This window comes from Palaemon carinicauda, chromosome 9, assembly GCF_036898095.1.
Source record: "Palaemon carinicauda isolate YSFRI2023 chromosome 9, ASM3689809v2, whole genome shotgun sequence".
NCBI lineage: Eukaryota > Metazoa > Arthropoda > Malacostraca > Decapoda > Palaemonidae > Palaemon > Palaemon carinicauda.
This window is the reverse complement of record NC_090733.1, coordinates 142,603,991-142,630,123: the sequence shown is the minus strand read 5'-3', so window position 1 is coordinate 142,630,123 and position 26,133 is coordinate 142,603,991. Positions and strand designations below refer to the sequence as shown.

The window sequence follows — 26,133 nt, the reverse complement described above, 5'->3', positions numbered from 1 at the left end:
ATAGAATTTGGATCACTATCAAGTTAGTATTAATATGTTTTATATCATCATCATCATCATTATTATTATTATTATTATTATTATTATTATTATTATTATTATTATTATTATTATTATTATTATTATTATTATTATTATTATTAGCTAAGCTATATAACCTTAGTTGGAAAGCAAGATGCTGTAAGTCCAAGGGGTCCAACAGGAAAAAAAATAGCCCAATGCGGAAAGGAAATAAGGAAATAAATAAACGATATAAAAATTAATGAACAAATTAAATATTTATTAAAACCTTTTCTTTTACGCGTATATCCACAAAGTTGCTTATTCTGAGACAAGAAATAACGTAAAATTAATATACACATTAAATTTTGATGATGGTCTTGTCAAGAATCAATATGTTCTTCCTAGGCTCAAAGAAAACGAGCGCTTTCTTCTCGTATTCGAGTTCTAACTTCTGGAATCTCGAGTTCTAACTTCTTGAATCTCGTGTTCTAACGTCTTGAATCTCGTGTTCTAACTTCTTGAATCTCGTCTTCTAACGTCTTGAATCTGGAGTTCTAACGTCTTGAATCTGGAGTTCTAACTTCATGAATCTGGAGTTCTAACTTCTTGAATCTCGTGTTTTAAATTCTTGAATCTCATGTTCTAACTTCTTAAATCTCGAGTTCTAACTTCTTGAATCTCGTGTTCCAATTTCTTGAATATCGTGTTCCAACTTCTTGAATCTCGAGTTCTAACTTCTCAACTGTAGTGTGTGGAAGAAGGTAACTTTGACAGTCAACAAGTGTCAGTTCCTCCCGAAATAATCTTCATACTTATTGGCCGTACCGACAAATTTGTAAAGGTAGGTTCCTTCTTAGTGAAAGAGATATAATGTGAGATGTCTATATTCAATTCCAGCTACAGTTGATTGTAAAAATAATAAAATTACAGATATATAATTTTCATCAATGTGTGCTAGGCCTAGGGTTGGCACGTAGGGGAGGGTCAAGCTTCGAGCCAAATACAATTTTGGGCCTGGCAAATTTATATTGTTGGAATTTGACGGAAGCGGCCACAAGCCCTAAATATATCCCCACTGTTAACCATGAGAAACGTTAAAAAAAAAAATTGTAAATTTGTAAATCTATAGGCCTAAGATCGATCATGAATGGGAAATATATTTTATCTGGTAACTAGATTGGTAAAAATGTTTGCTTAACTCATTACAAACCCTATTATGAATAGCAGTAATAGAGGCCAACCAAACTACCCGAATTGCTAACGAAGTGGATATTAAAAAGTGTATGAGGGCAAATACCGTTTCAAAATAAGGGTCACCTAACCTAACATTGCTAATGTTGGGGTGGCGAAGTCTGCTCCCCCTAAAATGTTGGGAACCCACACTAGCTGATGTTAAGTGGTAGATTTTGTTTGCCATGAATCTCGGTAATTCTATGCCTTTCATAATCATTCCCAACAACCTCGGGACAAGGGCTTTGTTTGTAAGCTACAACAGATGTTTGATTCATAGTCAAATCGAGTGGTTTTATTTTAGATTATCCTTTTTGTCCCAAAACGATTTCAAACATCATATTTCAATTAATCGTTAGTAGTACACTAGTTTAAACCCATAAATATGAATCACTCAGTTCTTATTACCCGTGATAATTAAAGAAACTGTTTAGATTGCCACCCTAGTTTTAACTACGTTTGTTTTGATCTGAACCATGCCACGGGTAGTTCCTCGCTACAGTTTGCTCCCTCCTGTTAGTAGTAGTAGTCATAGTAGTAACTGGTTTACTTACCATTATCGGCTCCCCTAGGTTATTGCAATGTATTTTGGTTATGCGAGTATGGCCTGGCTTATTTCATAGTTTATTTCCTCTTTAAATTTTTTAATTTTCCAGTTATTTTACTCTAATAAACATAAAAACCATTATGATAGAATTATCATTCATTCAGATTTATCTTTTACATTCCTTTTTTTTTCTTGCACGTGCTGAGTGCTTTTGTTTTGATAGGCTTACATTACCAAGAGATTTAATTTGGGCCAATCACATGCAAACGCTCGGCCAGGTCATGCCTTTGTTCTCAAATAAACCAATTAAAACTGTCCCCCGGATGTTTTGATAGGCCAATACCTTGCTATAGGCAGGGAAAGCTAATACCTACCTGCCTGCCAACACCACCAAGACATTTAAATTGGGCTACTTGTACCTTCTTAACTACCATGACCTCGCTACCGGAACAACATATTTTTTGGAAGTGTGTACAATGGCCTCAATCAAAATCACGTGTAATGTTACAGATGTAGAAGAAAACTACTGGGCTTTTATTCACATGCATTTTACAAATACACCTAGCTCTTTGGAGTATTTGCGAGCACATGGTATTTTGCCTGTATCTGTTTTGTGCAAATATTGTAATTTACCATGTGTGTTACGCCAAGAAACACATCAGTACAACCATTGCCGAACCCCTCAGCGTAGTTTCTCCTTTTCCGTTCGTGGGTTTGGTGGCGCTCCCGTTGGTTTATTCAGTACTTTAGTTAAAATTTATAACTGCTTATAGCTCTAGTCATGTTGATCCTGCTGGCTCTCATGACCCTGGGAGTCCTTCAGGTCTCCGTCGCGCTGAACCTTTGGGTTCCAGTTACATTGAGCCCTCGGCCTCTTGTAACGATGGTTACGTTGAGCCTACGGGCTCTCGTGCGGCTCGTGCCATCAGTCAAGCTGAACCTTTGGGTTCTCGTGGCAGGGAGATCTCGATCTCCTGTTACGTTGACTTTTCGGGGTCTCGTAACCCTGGTTAGTTGAGCCACAGGCTCTTGTACTTCTAGTTGTAGTGGTTTTCGGACTGTGGCCAGATGTAGCACGCAGACTGCATAGTGTCCAAATGCCAACCACACGCCGTTTCACTAAACAAAAAGAGACGGTGGAGTACCCAGAAATCTGGGCAAAAGGTAAGCAATCAAGGACGAACTGCAAAAGGTAAGCAATCAAGGATGAACTGGGCACTGGGCACCACCCTTTGATTTTATACTGGGCAAAGGGACCCAGCTATAACCTTACTTCTCTATTATTTTTTCTTGAGTACTGTATACCATCTCTCTCCACGGTATTCTGCACAGAGTTCCAAATAAATAAAGTAGTATGCTTTCCAGGTATGATTTTTTCAAGTTCAGGTAAACCATAAGAACATCAGGAGCAAAAAATTACTTTCTTAATGTATTTATGGGCTGGAACGGGAATCACCCTCTAGGAGAAAATGTATTGAAAGAGGATTATAAAGAAACAATTTGATAAGAAAAATTAATCTAATTACTATACTAAATTTATATTGTAAGGAGAAAACTAGTACAGTATCCCTCTTCACTTCAGTTCCACAATAACTAGGTTAAAAGAAAAATTTGATTTGAAAAAAAAAAGTTTAATGAATCCAGTACAAAGTCCATAGGAACAGGTAATTCATTTAACATTCATTTCGTGAATAAATATCACTCGCCAAAGTTCAGTATTGTTTAAACGTGTGTGTGCAGCATAGATTTATCCTCCTCCTACACACTTAATGGAAGAATCAAGATTCTTCACAAGCATCATTAATTTTCATCACAGCCAGGCTAATTCACAATAATTTTGTCTTGTCACAACCCCTCGCACTTGGGAATTTCTGTCAATATGAAAATTCCAATGCCTGCATAATGCTTCACGTGGCACTCAAAAACAATTGTACTTGTATTTTATTTGTTTTGTATACTGACAACACAGATGTTAACTCTCTCTAAGTTATGCACATTATAAACTACACTCCTATATGCAAATGGTATGTCTCTTGATTGTGTACTTGTGTTTTATAAAGTGCAGCTAGAATTTATCCAAGAGTACAGTCAGCAGGTAAACACTTTCAATCAGAAAGGATATCACCCTACTACGGGGTTATTTTCTACCCCTATCAAGTGAGGATTTCTTGTTGGGTTCATTAACTCTCCTATGCCCTTTCTTGATCTGACATTGTTGTTAACCCAAGCCAATGGGACCACATCAGACATGTAGGTGTGGGTACTTCCAGTAAATAACTTAAATATCCACAGGAAACAAAGATCTCAGTATCCAGGTGACAGCTCTTCCTGATATTACAGTTTTTCTGGTTTTTTTTTATAAATTTACTTGCTCTTTCGAAGCCCTACTGGTTGTAAGGACTGGTCGCCACCCACCTGATAAGAATAAAAATAAAGGAATTTTGAGTGATAATGGTCATGAGCTAACTAAATTCCTAAAACAATCTACAGTATATACAGTTAACAGCGCTCTCATTCTGGGCATTACGCTGAACCTTCCAGTACCCGTAGCTGGGAGTTCTCTCCTTGTTGTGTGAATCCTTCAGGTTCGCACGGTCACGCTCATGACAGAGTTTTCGTACTCTCGTCATGCTGAACCCCCCGGGCTCTCGTAACCGCCATTATGTTGAGTCGGTAGACTCACATAACAGAGAATCTTCGGATTTTCGTCGCGTGAACCCTGTGGGCTCACACGACACGTTGCCTGAGGAATTCTATTATTGTACCCTTGAGCACAACGACTTATCGTTTTCACGATAAACTTCTGAGACTTTTTATTTTACCCTTACAGGGTTATTGTCTCAAGCATTTAGTACGAAGGGAGCAGTGTTAGCTTACGTTTTTGAACAATAGAAACAACATGGGCATCCTTTCATTACGTTTACGAATGTTACAAAGACCCGCCCACAGAGGAACCAGACATCATTGTCTGTGTATGAACATTGGCGAGCCCCTCCCACAAGGAGGATTGGCAAAACAAAGGAGGAATGATCGCTTCAATAAATAGAAAGAAGCCCGGGTCATGACCAAGGCCAGTTGGTGAGGATTTCCTCCCTCTTAAGAGTAAGTCACCCCTATAAATAGCTTCAGGTTTGTATGCTAGGAAAAGTACAAATTACTTCCAAACTTGTTATATTTTCCAGTTCTGATTGAAACTAAAAGATTACAAAGACCTGTTTTTCTTTTATTTCAGAACAATATCTCAATTGGGGTTTATTACGACAGGGAAGATTGAATCCTTATCATAAATGGCCTTTGAATAAAAAAGTTCATGAATGTCTTGAAGAAATTGTAAAGCTGCTGCCTTCCAAAGGTATTATTTATACAGTAATTACTTGTCATTTATTCTAATTTTTTCTCTTTGTATTTACTTAAATTCTTTGTGATATCTGCTATAGTTACCGAGATATTTCTAGTATGCAGAGATCATAATGTTTGTTTGTTTACTTATATTGCCATAGTTTTTTAAATATTAAACTTAGCCGGTGAATATATAATAGCTGACGTCTCGGACGGCTCGACAGATACCAAAAACTCGCGAGCGATCGCCATGAAGGTTGCGGGTGTGACCACCAGCGCCGACTATCGGCCAGATACCGCATATACTTGTCAAGGTCTCCAGTTCTTCTCTGTCGGTCTTGTCGACAAGTTGGTTCCGCTCGCTGATGACCTTGAGTTTTCGACCTTTTTGGTGAAGTACTTTATTTTGGTTGTTTTTGAGCTTTCGCTGTGACGGGTGTTTTTTCTTCAATTAAACTCTTGAAACCCTTTTTTTGGCTAGTGTTTATTGTTGTTGACTTTGGTTTTGACTTGGATTTTCTCTGATTGTTCAATATGGCTGACCCTTCTCCTATCCCTGGACCTAAATTTCGCAAGTGTGCGAGGGATTGCAACAAACGTCTTCCTAAGGCCTCTATCGACCCACATACCGTTTGTTCTAATTGCCGGGGTAAATCCTGCCAATCAGGAGATCGGTGTGATGAGTGCGTGGTCTTGTCGGAATTCGACTGGCTTGAATATGACAAATATACTCGTAAGCTGGAGAGAGATAGGGTGAGGAGAAGCTCCTCTAGGTCGTTGGAATTTTCCTCCTCCCATGCCCCTGAACCTAATCCTTCCCCTGTAGTAGTTGTTCCTGAACCCCCTACTAGCACTCATGAACCGTCCATGCGGGATATGTTTCTTGCGATTCAAGCTTTAGGCGAAAAAGTTGAGTCCTTAGCATCGGACCGTAACCAACTCATGTCAGATGTTAAGTTGTTGAAGTGTCAGAGTGGTAAAACAGAAAATCGTAGTGATAAAGTGATAAGTGCGCAAAGTGTATTTAGTGTTGCGACCGAGGGTTCGTCTGTTCGTGCTTGTCGCTCCCCTAGTCCGAGACCTCTTTCAGGCTCCCCTGCACCAGGGAGAAGTAATGTCGTAGGACTTAAGGGGACGAGAGGCTTTAACCAACGTACAGACGTTCCCTCTTTGGTATCGGACGTTTCTCGTCAAGATCGCCCTTACCATAAGACGGGTGAGACTGTGTTCTCCTCGTCATCCGAAGACTTTTCGCACAAGAAACCTTGGCGCAAGGTTTCTAGACCCTTGAAGCGAAAGTCAGTCCCTTCAGGAAAGGTCCAGCGTCCTGGCTGTAGCCATTGGGACAGCTCTGACCTTTTGCAGTCGTCGGAAGACTGTTCGCCTATTAAGCGCAAGCGTAACACGGGGTCCGAGGGTCGCGGTAAAGGCAATGTTTTGCCAACACAGACGTTACCGACGTCACGGCCCGTTCCGACTCCCGTTGATCCGAAGTGGGTTGTCCTGCGGGACATGCAGACTAAGCTTGCCTCCCTTATGGAAGAGTATGACGTTGAGCAGGTTCGCGATGACCCTTTGCTTTCGAGTCGCTATTACGCTGAACGAGACTCTGGCCGTCAGCCGCCCAAACGAGTATTTACTCGTCCGTTTGACGTTAGCGCTGACGTTTCTAGTACTTTGAAACGTGATGTCAGTAGTTTTTCACGTCAGTCACGTGACGTGGATCCTCCCTTGCTGCAGTCTCGTATTGACGTTCAGCCGCTACCGCCGCAGCCCCGCACTGACGTTCGCCGACCGGCTCCGTTGCCTCGACGTGACGTTGAGCGTCAGTCACCGCAGTCGGAGGTTGTTTTGCCTGCTCAGTCTATGCAGTCAAGGCAGTTCCGACATGACGTCGAGCGTCAATCAACTTCAGCTGTTGTTGTTGGTCAGTCACAAGGATTTCAGTCCTTTCAGCAGCGGCGTGACGTCGCTTCCTCTGCTGCTACTGCTGTTCCTTTGCTTGTTGACATTGCCTGTCAAGCGTTGCCGCCGCGGCAGGTCTCTCCTTTTCATGAGACTCGGCAGTTGTCGGACGAGGTTCCGTCAGATGAGGAAGTTGCTGATCCCCCTCCAACTGATATTCCTTTGGGGACTTTGTCAGACGGAGAGGAGCCTAAAGCTGCGCAGCCCTCTATGGACTTTAAGAAGATCATGCTGATTTTTAAGGATCTGTTTCCTGACCATTTTGTAACTGCTGCTCCTCGTTCGCCTCCGTCAGAGTTTACGCTAGGCCTAGCTACTTCGACGCCGTCGTTTACTAAGCTAGTGCTCTCTCGCTCTTCTAAGAGAGCTTTGCGTTTGCTAGGCGACTGGTTGATCACCAGGAGGAGTTTGGGGAAGACAGCCTTTGCTTTCCCTCCTTTTAAACTGGCTTCTAGAGCGAGCGTCTGGTATGACACGGGAGAAGTTCTCGGCTTGGGAGTTCCTGCCTCTGCCCAGGGAGACTTCTCAAGCCTCGTAGACTCTCCCCGTCGCCTGGCCATGAGACGCTCTAAAGTTTACTGGTCCTCCTCGGACCTTGATCATCTCCTCAAAGGGGTTTACAGGGCCTTCGAAGTTTTTAACTTCTTAGATTGGTCGCTAGGAGCCTTAAGCAGGAAGATCTCTTCGGCCGACCGTGATGTTTCCGTGCTTATTATGTCCTGCATGGACAAAGCCATCCGTGATGGCTCTAATGAGCTCGCCGCTACCTTTACGGCAGGAGTCCTTAAGAAGAGGGAGACTCTTTGCTCGTTCCTTTCGGCAGGAGTAACTCCCTGCCAAAGGTCGGAGCTTCTCTTTGCCCCGTTGTCATCTGCCTTGTTTCCTCAGCAGTTGATCAAGGATATTGCGGCTTCTCTGGTGCAGAAGGATACCCACGACCTGATGGCTACGTCGGCGCGCAAGGCTGCTCCTTCATCGTCTTATGTCGTAAGACCCAAGCTCGATACCCCAGCTACGAGGTTTATCCCGCCCTTTCGTGGCAGAGCCCCCAGTAGGGGAGGCGCTCGTGCCGACAGTAAAAGAGGCAAGAGGAGAGGATCCAAGTCCTCCCGTGGCAGAGTCTGACTGCCCACGTCCTCAGACAGCGGTAGGGGCCAGACTGAACAACTTCTGGCAGGCCTGGGAGAAGAGGGGTGCAGACCGAGAGTCTGTGTTGTTGCTCAAGGAGGGGTACAATATTCCTTTTGTACGGAGACCTCCTCTAGTAACAGTTCCTTTAGACCTCTCTCCCAGGTATCGAGAGGAGTCAAGGAGACAGGCACTACAACAGCAGGTGTCTCAGTTGCTAGAGAAGGGAGCGGTGGTGAAAGTCTCGGACCTTCAATCACCGGGATTTTACAACCGTCTCTTCCTAGTCCCAAAGCATTCAGGAGGTTGGAGGCCAGTGCTGGATGTCAGTGCGCTCAACGTTTTTGTTGTAAAAACAAAATTTACGATGGAGATCACGAAGTCCGTCCTAGCAGCGGTCAGAGAGGGAGACTGGATGGTCTCTCTCGACCTGCAGGATGCGTACTTCCACATTCCTATACACCCGGATTCTCAACCGTATCTGAGGTTTGTATACAGGAATGTGGTGTACCAGTTCCGAGCACTGTGCTTCGGCCTCAGCCCTGCTCCTCTTGTTTTTACGAGGCTCATGAGAAATGTGGCAAAATTTCTTCATTTATCGGGGATTCGAGCCTCCCTGTACCTGGACGACTGGCTACTCAGAGCGTCGTCCCGTCATCGCTGTCTGCAGGACCGACTGGCTACTCAGAGCGTCGTCCCGTCATCGCTGTCTGCAGGACCTTCAATGGACGTTGGATCTTGCAAAGGAGTTGGGACTGTTAGTGAACTTAGAGAAGTCTCAACTGAATCCCTCCCAAACGATTCTCTATTTGGGGTTGGAGATTCGCAGTCTAGCTTTTCGGGCTTTTCCGTCTGCCATCAGGATAGATCAAGCCTTGCTCAAAGTCCGCCTCATGCTGAGAAAAGACCGTTGCTCAGTGAGAAGTTGGATGAGCCTCCTAGGGACTCTGTCATCCCTGGAACAATTTATCTCGCCAGGGAGACTTCACCTTCGCCCTCTCCAGTTCCATCTAGACTCCCATTGGGACAAGGGCAAGACTTTGGAAGCTGTTTCAATCCCGATCTCCGAGCCAGTAAGGACGTGCCTGAACTGGTGGGACAGCAACATAAGTCTTCGAGAGGGTCTGTCCCTGGCGGTCAAGAACCCAAACCACGTGTTATTCTCAGACGCGTCGGATTTGGGTTGGGGAGCGACTCTGGACGGTCTGGAATGTTCGGGTCTTTGGACGTCGGATCAGAGGAGCCTGCACATCAACTGCAAGGAGCTGTTGGCTGTTCACTTGGCCTTGACGAGTTTCGAGAGTCTTCTCCGAAACAAAGTGGTAGAAGTGAATGCGAACAACACCACAGCCTTGGCGTACATCTCCAAGCAAGGAGGCACTCACTCCCACACACTGTTCGTCATCACAAGGGACCTCCTCATCTGGTCAAAAGATCGAGGCATCTCACTGTTGACAAGGTTCATCCAGGGGAAATTGAACGTCTTGGCGGACTGTCTCAGTCGGAGAGGTCAGGTGATCCCACAGAATGGACCCTCCACAAGGACGTGTGCAAGAGTCTTTGGATGACTTGGGGTCAGCCCACCATAGACCTCTTTGCGACCTCTTTGACCAAAAGGCTCCCGACCTATTGCTCTCCAGTCCCAGATCCAGAGGCGGCCCACATAGATGCCTTTCTGCTGGACTGGTCTCACCTGGACGCGTACGCATTCCCGCCGTTCAAGATCATCAACAGGGTTCTGCAGAAGTTCGCCTCTCACGAAGGGACAAGGTTGACGTTGGTTGCTCCCCTCTGGCCCGCGAGAGAGTGGTTCACAGAGGTACTTCAATGGCTGGTAGACGTTCCAAGGAGTCTGCCTTTAAGGATGGATCTCTTACGGCAGCCCCTCGTAAGGAGTCTTCATCAAAGCCTCCCCGCGCTTCGTCTGACTGCCTTCAGACTATCGAAAGACTCTCAAGAGCTCGAGGATTTTCGAAGGAGGCAGCCAGAGCGATCGCGAGGGCTAGGAGAGCATCTACTATCAAGGTCTACCAGTCGAAGTGGGAGGTCTTTAGAGATTGGTGCAAGTCATCATCCATTTCCTCTTCCAGTACCTCTGTAGCCCAAATTGCAGACTTTCTCCTGCATCTGAGAAATGTTCGCTCCCTCTCTGCTCCCACTATTAAGGGCTACAGGAGCATGTTGGCTTCTGTGTTCAGATATAGAGGCTTGGATCTGTCCAATAATAAAGATCTCCAAGATCTCCTTAAGTCCTTCGAGACCTCTAAGGAGCGTCGTATGTCAACTCCTGCTTGGAACTTAGACGTGGTCCTAAGGTTCCTAATGTCCGACAGGTTTGAGCCATTGCATTCAGCCTCCCTGAAGGATCTCACCCTAAAGACGCTTTTTTTGGTGTGCTTGGCTTCGGCTAAAAGGGTCAGTGAGATCCATGCCTTTAGTAAAAACATCGGCTTCTCTACAGATAAAGCCACATGTTCGCTTCAGCTTGGTTTTTTGGCCAAGAATGAACTGCCTTCTCGTCCTTGGCCTAAATCTTTTGATATTCCTTGCCTGTCAGAAATCGTAGGCAACGAGGTTGAAAGAGTACTGTGCCCAGTTAGAGCTCTTAAGTTTTATTTAGCTCGTACTAGACCTTTACGAGGTGGGTCTGAGGCCTTATGGTGCTCTGTTAAGAAGCCCTCATTGCCTATGTCTAAAAATGCTTTATCGTACTTTATTAGATTTTTAATCCGAGAGGCACATTCTCACTTAAGTGAGAAAGATCGTTGTTTACTTGAGGTCAAGACGCACGAAGTAAGAGCGATAGCAACTTCCGTGGCTTTTAAGCAAAACAGGTCTCTGCGAACTATTATGGACGCGACCTTTTGGAGGAGCAAGTCGGTGTTCGCTTCATTTTACTTAAAAGACGTCCAGACTCTTTATGAGGACTGCTACACCCTGGGTCCATTCGTTGCAGCGAGTGCAGTAGTGGGTGAGGGTTCTACCACTACATTCCCTTAATCCCAATATCCTTTTAATCTTCTCTTGAAATGTTTTTAATCTTGTCTTGGGTTGTACGGAAGACTGGGAAGTCTTTCGCATCCTTTTTGATTTGGCGGGTGGTCAAATGTCGTTTCTTAAGAGCGCCCAGATTAAGGGTATTGATGAGGTCCTGTTGTATGGGTGGTCGCCCTGGATATAACAGCTCCTGGGAGTCTTTCAGCATCCTGAGAGGATGGCTGGGCTTCGTGAGGAGAGCGGATTAATAAGGCAGAGTAATCGTCAGAGTCAGCTTCCTTACCAGGTACCTATATTTAAGTGGGTTTTGTTATGATATAATTGTCAAAAACTCATGAGCATATACGCCTTTATTGTATTAATACTGGTCTCTACCCACCACCATGGGTGTGAATCAGCTATTATATATTCACCGGCTAAGTTTAATATTTAAAAATGATATTTTGATTATAAAATAAATTTTTGAATATACTTACCCGGTGAATATATAAATTAAAGGCCCTCCCTTCCTCCCCGATAGAGACCCAGCGGACTGAGAAGAACTGGAGACCTTGACAAGTATATGCGGTATCTGGCCGATAGTCGGCGCTGGTGGTCACACCCGCAACCTTCATGGCGATCGCTCGCGAGTTTTTGGTATCTGTCGAGCCGTCCGAGACGTCAGCTATTATATATTCACCGGGTAAGTATATTCAAAAATTTATTTTATAATCAAAATATCATTTTTACTGTTGGTCTTTCAGAAGGTGTATATTTTAATGTGGTGCCTTCTGTCTAGATCATCATCATTAGGAGAATATTCATAATTTACCAGTGACATTTTCTTTTTCAATCAAATTTGTTCCTACACAAATACAAACCATCACCCTTAACATAGTAAAATGGTAACAGCAAAGCTTGAACACACCAATTGAATATTATAACAAGGTGTCAACAACTGGCCAGTAGTTGGGAGAGAACAGCCCATCCTGCTGGCTCACGGACAAACAACTTCGTTATCAGCCATCAGTGTGGACAAACGTTCTCTCTGGCTGGAATGCTGGCAGGTTTACTAACAATCTAGTGTATTTGCGACTTCAAATGTGACTTCTGTTGTGAATTGAGGATGCCTGCAGAGATGCAGATGTGTTCATGGATGTTGCTTAAAACCTGCGGTACCTTCGTAAGTGTAAGTGAGGCAGATCCTCATCAGTTGTGTCCAGCCTGCAGAGTACACTCCTGCAGCCAAGCCTCTCCCTGCAAAAAGTGTCAGGAGTTGTCACCCATCCAGTGGGAGAAGTATGGTAGGTAGAGGAAGTAGTAAACCAAAAGGGATTTTTCACCTTCGAGGGCATTCTCGAAGTTGAAGAGGGCCCGACTAACTTCTTCCACCCCCAGTACTCTACCCTCCGACTCTTCTCCATTGACTTCTTCCGGGTCCTAATTGAGTACGAGTGGTGACCCTTTAACCTTAGGGTAAGTCCTGGGGCAAGTGGGTCCTTCCCTTTCCTCTAGCAAAACAGGGACCCCTGTTTCCAATACTATAGTGTTGCTTTACGTTTGCTGTGTCCCTCCTTATGTATCTTGCGACCCCTTCTTTGGAGAATGTCAGTCCTTCAGTGTCTTCAGGGAAGTCCCCCAGCCAACCTTGGAATCTTCATAGGAATACTTGTCTCCCAAGTGTCTTTCCCGAGGGAAGTACTGTACCCTTCGTCAGCTGTCAAGAGGACTGAGTGAGTGCATGACCTATGTCCTTGTAGAGGGTCCACTCTGTCTGAGCACTCATTTTCTCCAGTGTGTGCACGTAGATTTGTTGTACAACCTCTGCTAGATCCTTCCTTTTCGGAGGAAGATGATAGGCAAGTCTACTCTTTGCCTTTGGCGGGTTACTCCAGAGAAGGTTCACCTGCAACCAGATGAGCTTCTACTAGCACCTTGACCTCCAGATCCACTTCACCTTCTAGTGTCTTGCGCCGGCGCCTCACCTCAGCATGCATCAATTTCTATAGATGCGCATCTCCTGCAAGTTGCTCTTCTAGACGTGCTTCACACCAACACACCTCAACTTCCAGATAAGTATTCCCTAGAAGTGCTTCACTCAAACACTCTTTGCCTGCGCTCACCTTATCCAGAACTTCATCTGAACACACTAGACGTACATCCCATGAACGCTGAGGCATTCTGCTCATGAAGGCGCTAAGCACGCCACTGCTCAACACTCCAGACATGTGATTCCTATGAGTCCTGAGGACCCATAAATGATCTCTCTCTCGGAGGGAGATTTTCCGAATAGACAACTACCACCTCACACCCACAACTTTGTGACTTCTGTTAGCTTCCCATTGCCCAAGAGACAAAAGAAGGATGAAGTTGACCGACGGCCTGGCCAGGTAATATACATTCCCATTGAATCCTCTAGTCACGTATCTCCCTTAACGTCAACCTCTTGCCGCAAAGAGAGCTAGGACTGGAAGTCAGTCCCCAAGTCATCCAGACTTATGTATCTCGAAACGGATCCAAGACTCTATGCTTAGGTGAATCCACAAAGAACACATTATCTGTTCCCCTTTATCTCAGTCATCCGTTAAGGTGGGGGGGGAGAGATTGTCTTTGGCCGATGGCCTCTCATTGCGGGCCAGGAAGGATGAACCCGGTTATTACTCGGAAAAATCAGAGGGAATTCTTCCCCTGCCAGCAGCACCTAAACCTTCTGATACAGAAGATGGTGAGTCTGATTCAACCTTACTTTGTTGTATTCAAAAGGTTAACGGCTTAGGAGAGGCCTTATCTTCTCCGATGGGCAGGAAGATGGCTATTGATTGCCTTTGTCGAGCACTTGTCAGGTCTATACCTTGTCTGGAGCTTCCTTGGTCTACCCTGACCAAAGAAGCTTTGGACAAAGTGGATGTGTAAGTCTCTGGAGAGAGAGAATCCATGAGGGTGGAGAGATCCTTGCACTGATTACAGTGGGCCTTACGAGGCCGAACAGGTACTCTACTCCTGTACACAGGTGGCCTCTCTTCCCCTTTTCCTCTAGATCCTGTGGTGCCCACCATGATGTAACAACAGAGCAGCTGGCAGCATCATCCATCTTCTTCTTGGCAGCAGAGGTATCGATTATGGTAGCCATGGCTGTGGCAGACTGGAAGGAAACCCTTCTCCTCCACCGATACAGGCTTCTTTCGTTTTGTCACAATCTAGGGATCGTGGTGAATTGAAAATAAAATCTGTGCCAGTGCTTATGCAAGGACTCGCATACCTAAAAACTGGCGTTGACACGGTCCTCTGGATGGTCTATATGTCTCAAGACAGGATATTCTGTTTACGAAATATCCTCAACCTCAAAATAGCATGAGAGTATGAGAGAGAATAAACTATCAAGTTGTGGAATGATGTAAATTAGTGGTTATCAAATTAACAAGTACTGTAAATGTTATCAAATAAGGTTAGCTAGATGGTGTCTAGTTGAGTTTTTGTCTTAAACTAGTGTTTTTAAAATTAACTTGTGAACTATCTAGTTAGCTATCTGACATTGTTTACATTGATATATCTTTTGCATACAGTATGTATTCTCACAGCTTCACTAACCTGTTAATTAACTTTGAGATTCAAAAGTTTCAATTCAATTTTACATTCTACCAAACCTTTCAAAATGAAAATTATCAAAACTAAAATTATTTCAGAGCAAATGCAACAAGGCCGAGATGTAAGGAAAAAAAAATATTCAATCCTTAACCAAAGACTGAAAAGTATTTTTGATGCATACAACTTCAGTGCTGTTCAACACACTTGTCAATTTGACAAATTGTCCTTCCAACACTTCGTCAGTTCGACACTTTGTCCATTCAACTCTGTCCTTTGACACTGTCCTATTACCTTAGTCTAAAGAAGGATATCCTTTATCCTCCCTTGACGAGGGGGATAGTGGAATAAATACTCACGGATCATCATATGCCAGGCGTATCATTCTGAACAGCCCTTAATTTCTGGGAAAGGGATTCATTCTTTGACCACGTACTAATTTTATTGTACTGCACAAGTCGGGCCCTTTCAGCCTATTCATTCATCAAAGAATGGTGCAGTCCTGCAGCCGAGTTTCTACCCAGACGAAGTCCCATAACCCTGTAATGATATTTTACCTACAATTAAGAATTTTGTTTATAATAATTGGCAACAACATTTGGATAGTTTAACTGAAAATAAGATAAGAGAAATAAGTAATGTTATATCCTCTTGGAGGTATAATGGAATGCCCCGAAAGTGGGAGACTACTCTTTGTCATCTCCGCATTGGTCGCACTCGGATGACACATGAGTTTCTGCTGGCTGGCCAGCACCAACCATATTGTGACGACTGTTTGATACCCTTGACAGCAAGGCATTTGTTGACTGGATGCCCCACTTATAGCACAGAAAGAAATAGATATCTGTTTGAGGCTCGAGGGGAGGATGGCAGGTTTATCTTTGCCAAGATTCTTAGATATGATGTGTTGTACATGTTAGCGGCATTTTTTATTTCAGAAGTAGGTCTTCTGAATGCTGTTTAACTTTTATAACATATTTGCTTTTATGGTTTTAATTGAATATTCTTTTACTCTTTATTTATAATAAACGATATCGGCGTCATTCATTCATTCAGTCTATTCATTCTTATGATGGACAAATAGGGGGTTGCTGGAGTTACCTATTTTGCTCCCATAGAGGACCAGGTAGACAGATGCTTCCAGGGAAAAAAAATAAGAATCAACCAGTTACATTCTATGGACACTACAGACCCACCGGTTAGTGAGTCTCCCTATTTTAAAGCACGAAAGGTTTGTATACCTTTAGGAACAAATAAAATTTTAAAAATAATGAATATTCTAAAGTTAAACTTCTCACCTTAACCTCCATCTCGGTCCTGAGCTAAGGTCAAAAGTGAAGTCTTAGACAGGTGGGTGACACTACTTGCCTCATGTACCACCTGTTGTTAACCACCTCATTATCTAATTCAACAGCTGTTCCAGCTCCGCTGAAGACTTCTCCCTATTTTAAATGGATTGGGTTCGTATAGCTACGAAAAATACAAATCACTTTAAAATTGGTTATTTCCATTAAGAAACAATATTACCGAAGTAGCAGTTTGTAGTTTTGATGTTCTCAGTAGAATTGTTCCTGCAACACTAAGGTTATTAGTACGACTGTTAATTGTTTCAGATATCAGTTAATTAGGGTAATAAGGTTTACTAATTTTTTTCCAATTCCCAGTCCCTCCAACATTAAGACACAGGCAGTGTTAATTCTCAAATTTTATATTTTGAATAAAATCCAGGAGGTAGCAAGTTTGCATTTCTTCAAATATGCATACCTTAAGCAAAATCAAAAGTGGTATTACTATGTATTTTGTTGTTACAGATTGCTAGAAAATGTGGTTGAAAGAAAAAATAAAAGAATATTACAGAACTACCAAGAACTTTATAAAATCATCATTGGAATCTAAGCCACTTTTTCCTGGGCAATCTCTAGTTCAAATAATGCACTGGTGGGCAAGGTGGGTTTTTGGCTTGATATTCATCATCATCTGGTTTGATTTTATTGAAAATAAACAATACTGTTTCAATCTAGGGGATGGAAGTTCAATCCCAAAGCACCGTGAAGAATTGTGCAAGAAAGTATCTTTCGCAATACTCCAGGACCAAACTGAAGAGAAAACTCCTGTAACTAGTGGAGTTTATTTTCCTTACCTTATGTTATCTTTAAGTTTTTTATATACATGTATGCAGTGCTTCTCTTTCCTCTGGGGTCAGGACCAGAGAATTAGTAAAGTAATAAATGAATGTTATTTAGATACCAATGATCTCAGTAAACAGGAAAGGATGAAAAGTTTTCTTCAGGCAAATGTAGGGGGATTTCATTCGGTTTTTTACAGGTCTCTAACTGTCCATGTATTTCTCTTTTTATTGGATGCAGCTGTTTTGTATTTCCTTCATTACATGATTCATGATAAACTACATATTGTATTTCAATCTTTGTGGGAGAGAAATCAAATTTGGCAAGATACATTAGATTTAGTGTATCCATCTTACACAACATGCAAAATCACACCTGATATGGCTATCGCTGGAAGAGCCACAATAATCTATAGATGTTATAATCCAGCTATGAAAGACTTGCAGAAGTTATTCATAATTGTAATTATTCTACTTTTTATACTTCTGATATTGACAATGTTGCAGGTGATTTATTATTTAACTTGCATCTGTCTGCCCTGTTTACAAAAAGAACTCATTTCACCAGGGGGTTTTGCACCAGCAGCAAATGACATTGTATGCAAGAAGTTATGCTTTGGTGATGTGATGGTTCTCAATACTTTTAGAATTCATTTGTCTGGTCGTCGATACACTGAAGTAATAGTAAGTCTGGCAAAGCAATTTCAAAGTGGTGAAGGACATAATGGATGAGACCTTTTAGTTACATATATATATATATATATATATATATATATATATATATATATATATATATATATATATATATATATATATATATATATATACATATATACAGTGGTACCTCTACATACGAATTCAATTCGTTCCACAACCTACTTCGGATGTAGAAAATGTTCGTATGTAGAAACGAATTTTCCCATAAGAATACATGGTAATTCATTTAATTCGTTCCTCAGCCTAAAAACCCATAATAAATCCTTAATAAATGGCTACACATAATTACACATAACACTAACATAACTGCATAATATGAGAGAAGCATATAAAAAAGATAATTATAAAGAAATAATAAATAAAAAATGTGTTTTATTGCCACTTTACCTTAGAGACAGGCCAACGCAGGTGTAGGATTTGCTACGCCAGGAAGAGACGGACGATCGGCGAGAAGGTAGACTTGGTGTTAACATGTTCTTTAAATAAATACCCTCTCTCTCTCTCTCTCTCTCTCTCTCTCTCTCTCTCTCTCTCTCTCTCTTGTTCTTCTTCACTGTTAGTGTTAGAGACGTCTATTAATTTTTTTTTCTGAGAGAGAGAGAGAGAGAGAGATTAAACAAAAACGAGAGATTAAACAAAAATGTGTTGTGTACATATGATTTTAACAGCGTTAACGAGTTGAAAGACAGTTAAATGTAACTAAAAAAACAATATCAGCGAATCTGAATTCCTTTATTAACTAAAACAAATATTGATACAAACACACTCGTGTGCGTATGCGCAAACACACACACACGCACGAGGAGACACGAGCGGCGAGGAAGTAGAGATGGTGACCGGTAACATACCGTAACTTACACTACAGAAATTTTAATCTAACTTCGCTTATCTATTTATTTTTTAATTCTTATATTTCATATTTTTTACATTTTTTTCTTTTTATTTTTTATTTTCATTACTTTCAGTGACGAGTTACAATGTTATTGTAGTCACCATCCTCCTCCCCGACTGTCTCTCTTATTGCGTAGCAATTCTTGCACCTGTGTGTGTGTGTTTGTGCATACCCACACGAGTGTGTTTGTATCAATATTTATTTTAGTTAATAAAGGAATTCAGATTAGCTGTTATTACTTTCTTAGTTTCATTTAATTGTTTTTCAACTCGTTGACGCTGTTAAAAATCATATGTACTCTAAACACATTTTTGTTTAATCTCTCTCTCTCTCTCTCTCTCTCTCTCTCTCTCTCTCTCTCTCTCTCTCTCTCGGAAAAGAAATAATAGACGTAGACGTATCTAACACTATAACAGCGAAGAAGAACGAGAGAGAGAGAGAGAGAGAGAGAGAGAGAGAGAGATTTTATTTAAAGAACATGTTAATGCTATGTTTAGAGAGAAACAGAAAAAGAGAGAAGTCTTATTTAAAAGAGCTTGTTAATGCTATCTTAGTTTTCTTTGCTTCACTTTTTTCTTTCTTTCTGTTCATCACGCTGGCCCTTCTCACAAATGATCGTTGCCAACAATCTCTTTGTCCTTTATCCCTATCAACAAATGGCGTTCTATCTATTCCAGGGTATTGCTACGATGTCTTGTAATAATGGTGATCCCCTTCGATGGTTATTTGCTTTAATGGCTGCCTTCAGCTTGATGATCCTCGAGATCATAGGCCTATTCCGGCCATATTGTTTAGCCATACAGTATCACTCACATGCACACTGCTCTCATGTTTTTCTATAATTTCTTGCTTCAATTCTAATGAAAGAATTGCCTTCTTCCTGTACTGAAACTCAGCTTCTTAGGCACCATGATTATAGGTAAAATCAAAAAGGAAATGTGAGAAAAGGAAGAAAATAAGCACTGTTAATAACAGACCAAACAGAGGACAACCACACGATACACACAAGAACAGAGAACTGAGCACTCGACGCTCAATGGCGTAATGTTTACTTCGTGTGTCGAAATAAAATTCGGGTGTAGAGTCAAAAATTTGCTCGAATTTTACTTCGGATGTTGGAAAATTCAGATGTAGATACGTTCGGATGTAGAGGTTCCACTGTATATATATATATATATATATATATATATATATATATATATATATATATATATATACATATATACACATATACATATATATATATATATATATATATATATATATATATATATATATATATATATATATATATATAAAACTTAGTATAGTTTGTTTATTATTATTCTTAATATCTATGTTTTATGGCAACCCAAAGAAAATACTGTTTTGACTGGTGATTATATCATGGACTAGTGGGCTATGTGCTATTTATATTTGTATTTTATATATATATATATATATATATATATATATATATATATATATATATATATACACACACATACATATACATACATACTGTACAATAATACCTTGAGATACGAGTGTCCCAACATACAAGAAAATTGAGATACGAGGAGAATTCCGAGCAAATTTTTGTCCTGAGATACGAGGAAAAATTTGAGATACGAGGCAGTTCCCTATGCGGCCACTAGGTGGCTGCTCACCAGGACAGCATCGCTTGGTCCTTCCCATCGGATCTCCGTCGCGTAAAGTTATGTTTTTTGCGTTAATCAGTGCATAATTAATCAAATAAGCAATGGGTCCAAAGCAAGCGAGTGCGAACAAGGGTAGTGAAAAGAAAAAGCGTATGATGACAATGGAGCTGAAACAGGAAATAATCGAAAAACATAGAGTGGCGTAAGAGTGACTGAGCTGGTGCGCCAATATGAGAGGAGTACATAGACTATATGTACTATCCTCAAGCAGAAGGATGCTATAAAGAGCACCAAGCCTTCCAAAGGAGTAACCATCGTCTCCAAGCTGCGTAGTGATATTCACGACGAGATGGAGAGGCTTCTTTTAATCTGGATAAAGGAGAAATAGATGGTGGGAGATAGCGTGACCGAGACTATCATGTGTGCGAAGGCCAGCAGAATCTATGATGACTTGAAAGGGAAGCAAGCAGCCGAGAAAGAGGAGACTTCGACGCCAGCGGAAACCTTCAAAGCCAGTCGTGGCTGGCTGGATAATTTAAAAAAAAAGGACTGGGATACACTCGGTTGTGAGGCATGGGGAAGCAGCAAGTTCCGACTCGAAAGCCGCGGCGATCTTTAAAGAAAAATTGCAAGTGATGTGGCGCACTAATGCTAAGGCTTGGGTTACCCGGCATTTCTTCACTGGATGGGTTAATCTGTGCTTTGGTCTGGCAGTCAAAAAATATTTGACGGAGAAAAACTGGTCATCCTCCTGGTCTCGAAGAGGACATCCTTGATAAATTCAGGTTCATCAAGGTCTTTTATCTCCCACCCAACACTACTCCACTCCTCCAGCCTATGGACCAACAAGTTATTTCTAACTTCAAAAAACTGTACACAAAGCATTTATTCAAGAAATGCTTTGATGTCACAGACAACACCAATCTCACCCTTCGGGAATTTTGAAAGGAACATTTCAATATCGTCCATTGCTTCAAAATTATTGACGATGCATGGCATAGTGTCACAAGACGAACTCTTAATTCAGCGTGGAAGAAATTGTGGCCAGCTTCTGTCGCTGATAGGGACTTTAAAGGGTTCGATACGACTGACCCTGATGACCCCGAACCTGTTGTGATGGATGAAATTGTGTCTCTTGGAAAGTCCATGGGGCTGGAGGTAGACGAGGCAGACGTGAACGACCTTGTCGAGAAGCATCAGGAAGAGCTCACGACACATCTACAGCAGAAATCAAAGACATGTTAGCGAGGTGACAGGAGTTTTCTAATTTTATGGAAAAGAGGCACCCGAACAAGTTGGTGAGTGGTCGTACGTTAGCCTATTGTGACAACACTTGGGTGCGTCATTTTCGCAACATTTTGAAGGGGAGACAAAAGCAACCATCCCTGGATAGGTTCTTTTTTAAAAGGCCGTCAATAAGTGCAGGTGAAAGCGAGGCAAAAGGAGCCAAGCCGGAAGAAGAAGAAAAGTAAAAAAATTAAAATTACAAAATGTAGAATTAAGTTTAGTGTAACGTAAGATTAACATTTTATTTTTAAGTGTGTGTACAGTAGGTTAATTTCATTTAAGTTAAATCTAAAGTTGCTAATTTCATTTAAGTTGAATTTAAAGTTAAGGTTATGTTACGTAGTGTTACAAAAGTGTTGCGTACCGAACGTGTTGCCGTCAAGTCTCTCTCCTCCCCGTCCTTTCTCCGTCCTCCTCCTCCGCACACACCGCCATTAGCCACTAACGTCTGTCTCAAATGTAAGAACTCCATAATGTTATATTTCATTGAGCATCATAACCAGTTCATAGCTATGTTATTTTGCTAACGTAGGATGTTGATTACAACAATTAAAAACATGTTTTTCCACAAATATACTGTTTTTAGGTTTTTTTCAGAGGATGGGAACGAATTAATTTTTTTTTAGTTATTTTATATGGGAAAAATTCATCTGAAATACGAGCAAATTGATATACAAGCTCGGTCCCGGAATGGATTAAACTTGTATCTCAAGGTATTACTGTATGTATATATATATATATATATATATATATATATATATATATATATATATATATATATATATATATAATATATATATATACATACACAGTAGGGTCCCGAATTATGCGAGAATTTGGTCAATCAATGACCTCGTATAAATGGAAAATCGCATATTTCAAAACACACAACTAACAGAAATAATTCCATTGGGGCCATGGCAACCAGCAACTTGCCTATGCAAACATGTTTATTACCCATTTCCAATACTTTCTATGTACTATACTATATTTTTTTTATAATATTAAATTGTTCTTGTGAATAAATCAAACATTTAGTATAATTTAAAGTTCTAATAACTTGAAAAAAGGTTAAAATTACAACCAGGATGGTGGTAAACACCATATATTTCCCGTTATAACACGACCCAAAATACAGACATCTTCATTTTTGTTGTATCATTGAAAATCCAGAATTATCAAAATAAAGGCGATTTTATATCATGCGTTTCCTAAACATGCCAAAAGCACAATAAAAAACAACAACCAATGTTCTGTTTACGTTTATCTCTGATCATAACGAAGAAATAGACGCATTTAAACATCTGTGTATAGGTTAGTTTTTGCATCGACAGCAATCTTACCAAGTATTGATTATATGTTGCTTTTGTTATTATCAATGTTCTACTTAATTTTTCTTAGAACTTAACACTTTGGTGCTTATGTAATTTTAACTAACTGTATAGATGGTTTGAATAAGTTAAGTAATGGTATAAACAATACTCTGTTACTGTATTTGTACGCGCATATTATTGAGAGCGGCAGCTAGACATCAGCTGATCTGATCACAGCCAGAAGTAAAACAAAAAGAATCGGCAATACTCGATTTTTAAAATACTTCCGAAATTCAAAACAAATGCACAGGTTTTCTTAAAGCGCAATTAACTATTTAAAGAGTATCAATTTTCTAGAATAAAATAGTTTTCCACTTTAAGAAAACCGATTTTGGTTTCTTCATCTATTTGTAGAGAGAGAGAGAGAGAGAGAATCAGCTGTTGTAATCGAATGCCGTGTTTTTGTTTCATGTACCTGCTGAAGCAAGGAATTGATTGCCACAACTAACAATAGTCATATTAATGTCATTCTTAAACTCAGGTTGCCATATGTGAACTAAGGTTTTATTTCTTACAGAGAGAGAGAGAGAGAGAGAGAGAGAGAGAGAGAGAGAGAGAGAGAGAGAGAGAGAGAGAGAGAGAGAGAGAGAATTAGAGGATATCTGGCATCAAATCTCTCTCTCTCTCTCTCTCTCTCTCTCTCTCTCAATATTGCCGACTCGTTACCGAAGTTTAGGCTATTCACTGCCGCTAAACGAACCCAGTCTACTCGTGAAAACCTTGAATGCCCGAAGGGAAAAATAAAGCGTTTATATATCCTGTACTAAACAAAAATAATGCTTTAATATACCATCATTAACACTACCATTAAAATCATCGAAAGGTTGGAGAAAGATAAAGATTGCCGAGAACGTAAATTCTGTTTACATTTTATCAGCTAGACTTGCACAGTTAACAGTTGATTTAATTGTTGGTGTGGAATTTTATCCTTAGATAGGCTATTTATTATGAAATCATGTTAATAAGATGTAATGTTAATATTGTTTTGTAACATTTATTATAAATCACCGTATTTAGGGCCACCAATATACTTAAAAAGACAATAGATTTGATACTTTTTGTAGTACCTGACTAGCAGACTTTGAACAGCTTCTCAGATACACAAAATTTATTTTTGGAAAATAGCATTCGCAGAAAAGGGGAATTGTATAATTTGAACACGCCCTATCTACTCGAGATACACTAGCCATACTCCTTAAACACTTCATCTCAAACATATTCAATTTCTGTCTCTCCATCACTTTCATTCCCCACGACTCCGATCCATACATCACAGTTGGTACAATCACTTTCTCATATAGAACTCTCTTTACATTCATGCCCAACCCTCTATTTTTTTACTTCTCCCTTAACTGCCCCCAACACTTTGCAACCTTCATTCACTCTCTGACGTACATCTGCTTCCACTCCACCATTTGCTGCAACAACAGACCCCAAGTACTTAAACTGATCCACCTCCTATTATATATATATATATATATATATATATATATATATATATATATATATATATATATATATATATATATATATATATATATATATATATATATATATAAGGGATTTTGACGTAGGAAAAATCTATTTCTGGGCGAGGGACCTGTGCCGCCCAGTGAATAAGCTCCTATTAGCACTTATTCTTAGGTAATTTACTGCTAAATATACCAGAGAAAAAATGTAAAGGAGTGCTAGGTTAACTAGCTCGCTCACCTATTGGTGTCGGTATAAAATTGGGCGTATAATCCAGAGGTCCCGCACTATTTAGATTCATCCACGACAAAGACCCCAATAGAGGAGAGCCGTTCAACCTCACTCGGCACCAGCAACTCTGCATCCGCTCAGAACCCAACTCCTTAGCACCCAAAGTTTGGGGACTCCAAGGGAGAGGAGCTGGGAGGGTTCACTGGGCGGCACAGGTCCCTCGCCCAGAAATAGATTTTTCCTACGTCAAAATCCCTTTTCTGGGCTTGAACCTGTGCCGGCCAGTGAATATATACAAGAGAAATGTCACCAAACTTGCAAAATAAAGGAAAAACATAAACATAAGGGAAATACAAGTTGCTTTAATCAGAGATGAGTGCCAAAAACAGCTATAAGGGTATCTTAAAAAGAACATAAATCCACTTGGTAGAACAATTGACCAAAAAAGGTAAGGTATAATAATGCCGTGAGTGATGATATATACAGATACTCAGGAGTCAAAAATTTACAAATATAATAATAGTAATCAGGTGCGAAACCAACGAATACAAATAGGGTATAAATGAGGCAGGTAAGGGGGAGAGATAAAATAACAAGGAATTAACATATGAGTTACCTGGGGGTAACTACGCTCCCTGCAGCTAGCGTAGGAAATTTAAGGGCTTCCAAATGTTTAAGGTAGTGTTTCTTGAACACTGAGGGTGACTTCCACCCTGTATACCTGGAAAGATCCGTAAAATTCATGTGGTGAAAAAAGTTCACCGAAGTAGCAACCGCTTTGATATCATGTGCAAGAGGAAAAGAGTCAGGGCTAGCTTGTTTAATAAAATACAAGATTTGTTGCCTGATCCCTTTAATGGTAATGGTACCGCCTTGTTCTCTAACGAATAGAGGCCCCGAGGAGTTAGAGGAGGTCCGGGATAAATAAGACGTAAGAGTAGTAACAGGGCACAGAGACGGATCTTGCGTGAGGGGAACAATTTTCCAGGAGGACCATCTGTTCTGAGGGTCTTCGTTCTTAGCTAAAAAGAATTTGTTAGGTGAAAGAAGGACCTCTCCCGAAGGAAGGAACTCAATATGACCCGGGTCTCTTGACAAAGCTGCCAGTTCAGAAATTCTTGCCCCGGAAGCCAAACTCACCAGGAAAAGTGTTTTCCTGAGAAGGGGAATATAATCACAAGAACTGTTAATGGTATCAGAAGCCAATTTGAGTACATCATTAAGGAACCAGGTAACCGGGGTAGGACGAGTAACCGGTTTCAGTCTGGCACAAGCTTTCGGAATTGAAGCTAACAAAGAGTCGGTTAAGTCTATGTTAAAACCCACTAGGAAGATCTTTTTCAAGGCAGATTTAATAGTGGTGATAGTATTGGCTGCCAGACCTGATTCTAATAAAGTTCTAAAGAAAGTAACTGTAAGGTTCAAGTTCATACAGTGTACGTCTGAGTCTATCAAAAATTTTGCCAACTTTTTAACCGCAGAATCATATTGGCGGATGGTGGAATCCCGTTTATCTGATTCTAGGAACAGGGTGTTTTGAGGATCGATATTGGCACCATGCATGGCCGCAAACTTCATGAAGTCCATAAAGTTAGGGCGCTCTGAATGTTTGAGAAAGCGTACACAAC

General features: G+C 40.9%; 1 long non-coding RNA gene across 1 annotated transcript; it reads left to right on the top strand.

The window, feature by feature from the left end:
* Positions 1-636: 636 nt before the first annotated feature.
* LOC137646899 (uncharacterized) lies at positions 637-17,641 on the top strand. Its single transcript, XR_011045492.1, has 3 exons — positions 637-844; positions 5,013-5,132; positions 16,582-17,641. It is a non-coding gene; the product is annotated as an uncharacterized lncRNA (long non-coding RNA).
* The last annotated feature ends 8,492 nt before the right edge of the window (positions 17,642-26,133 follow it).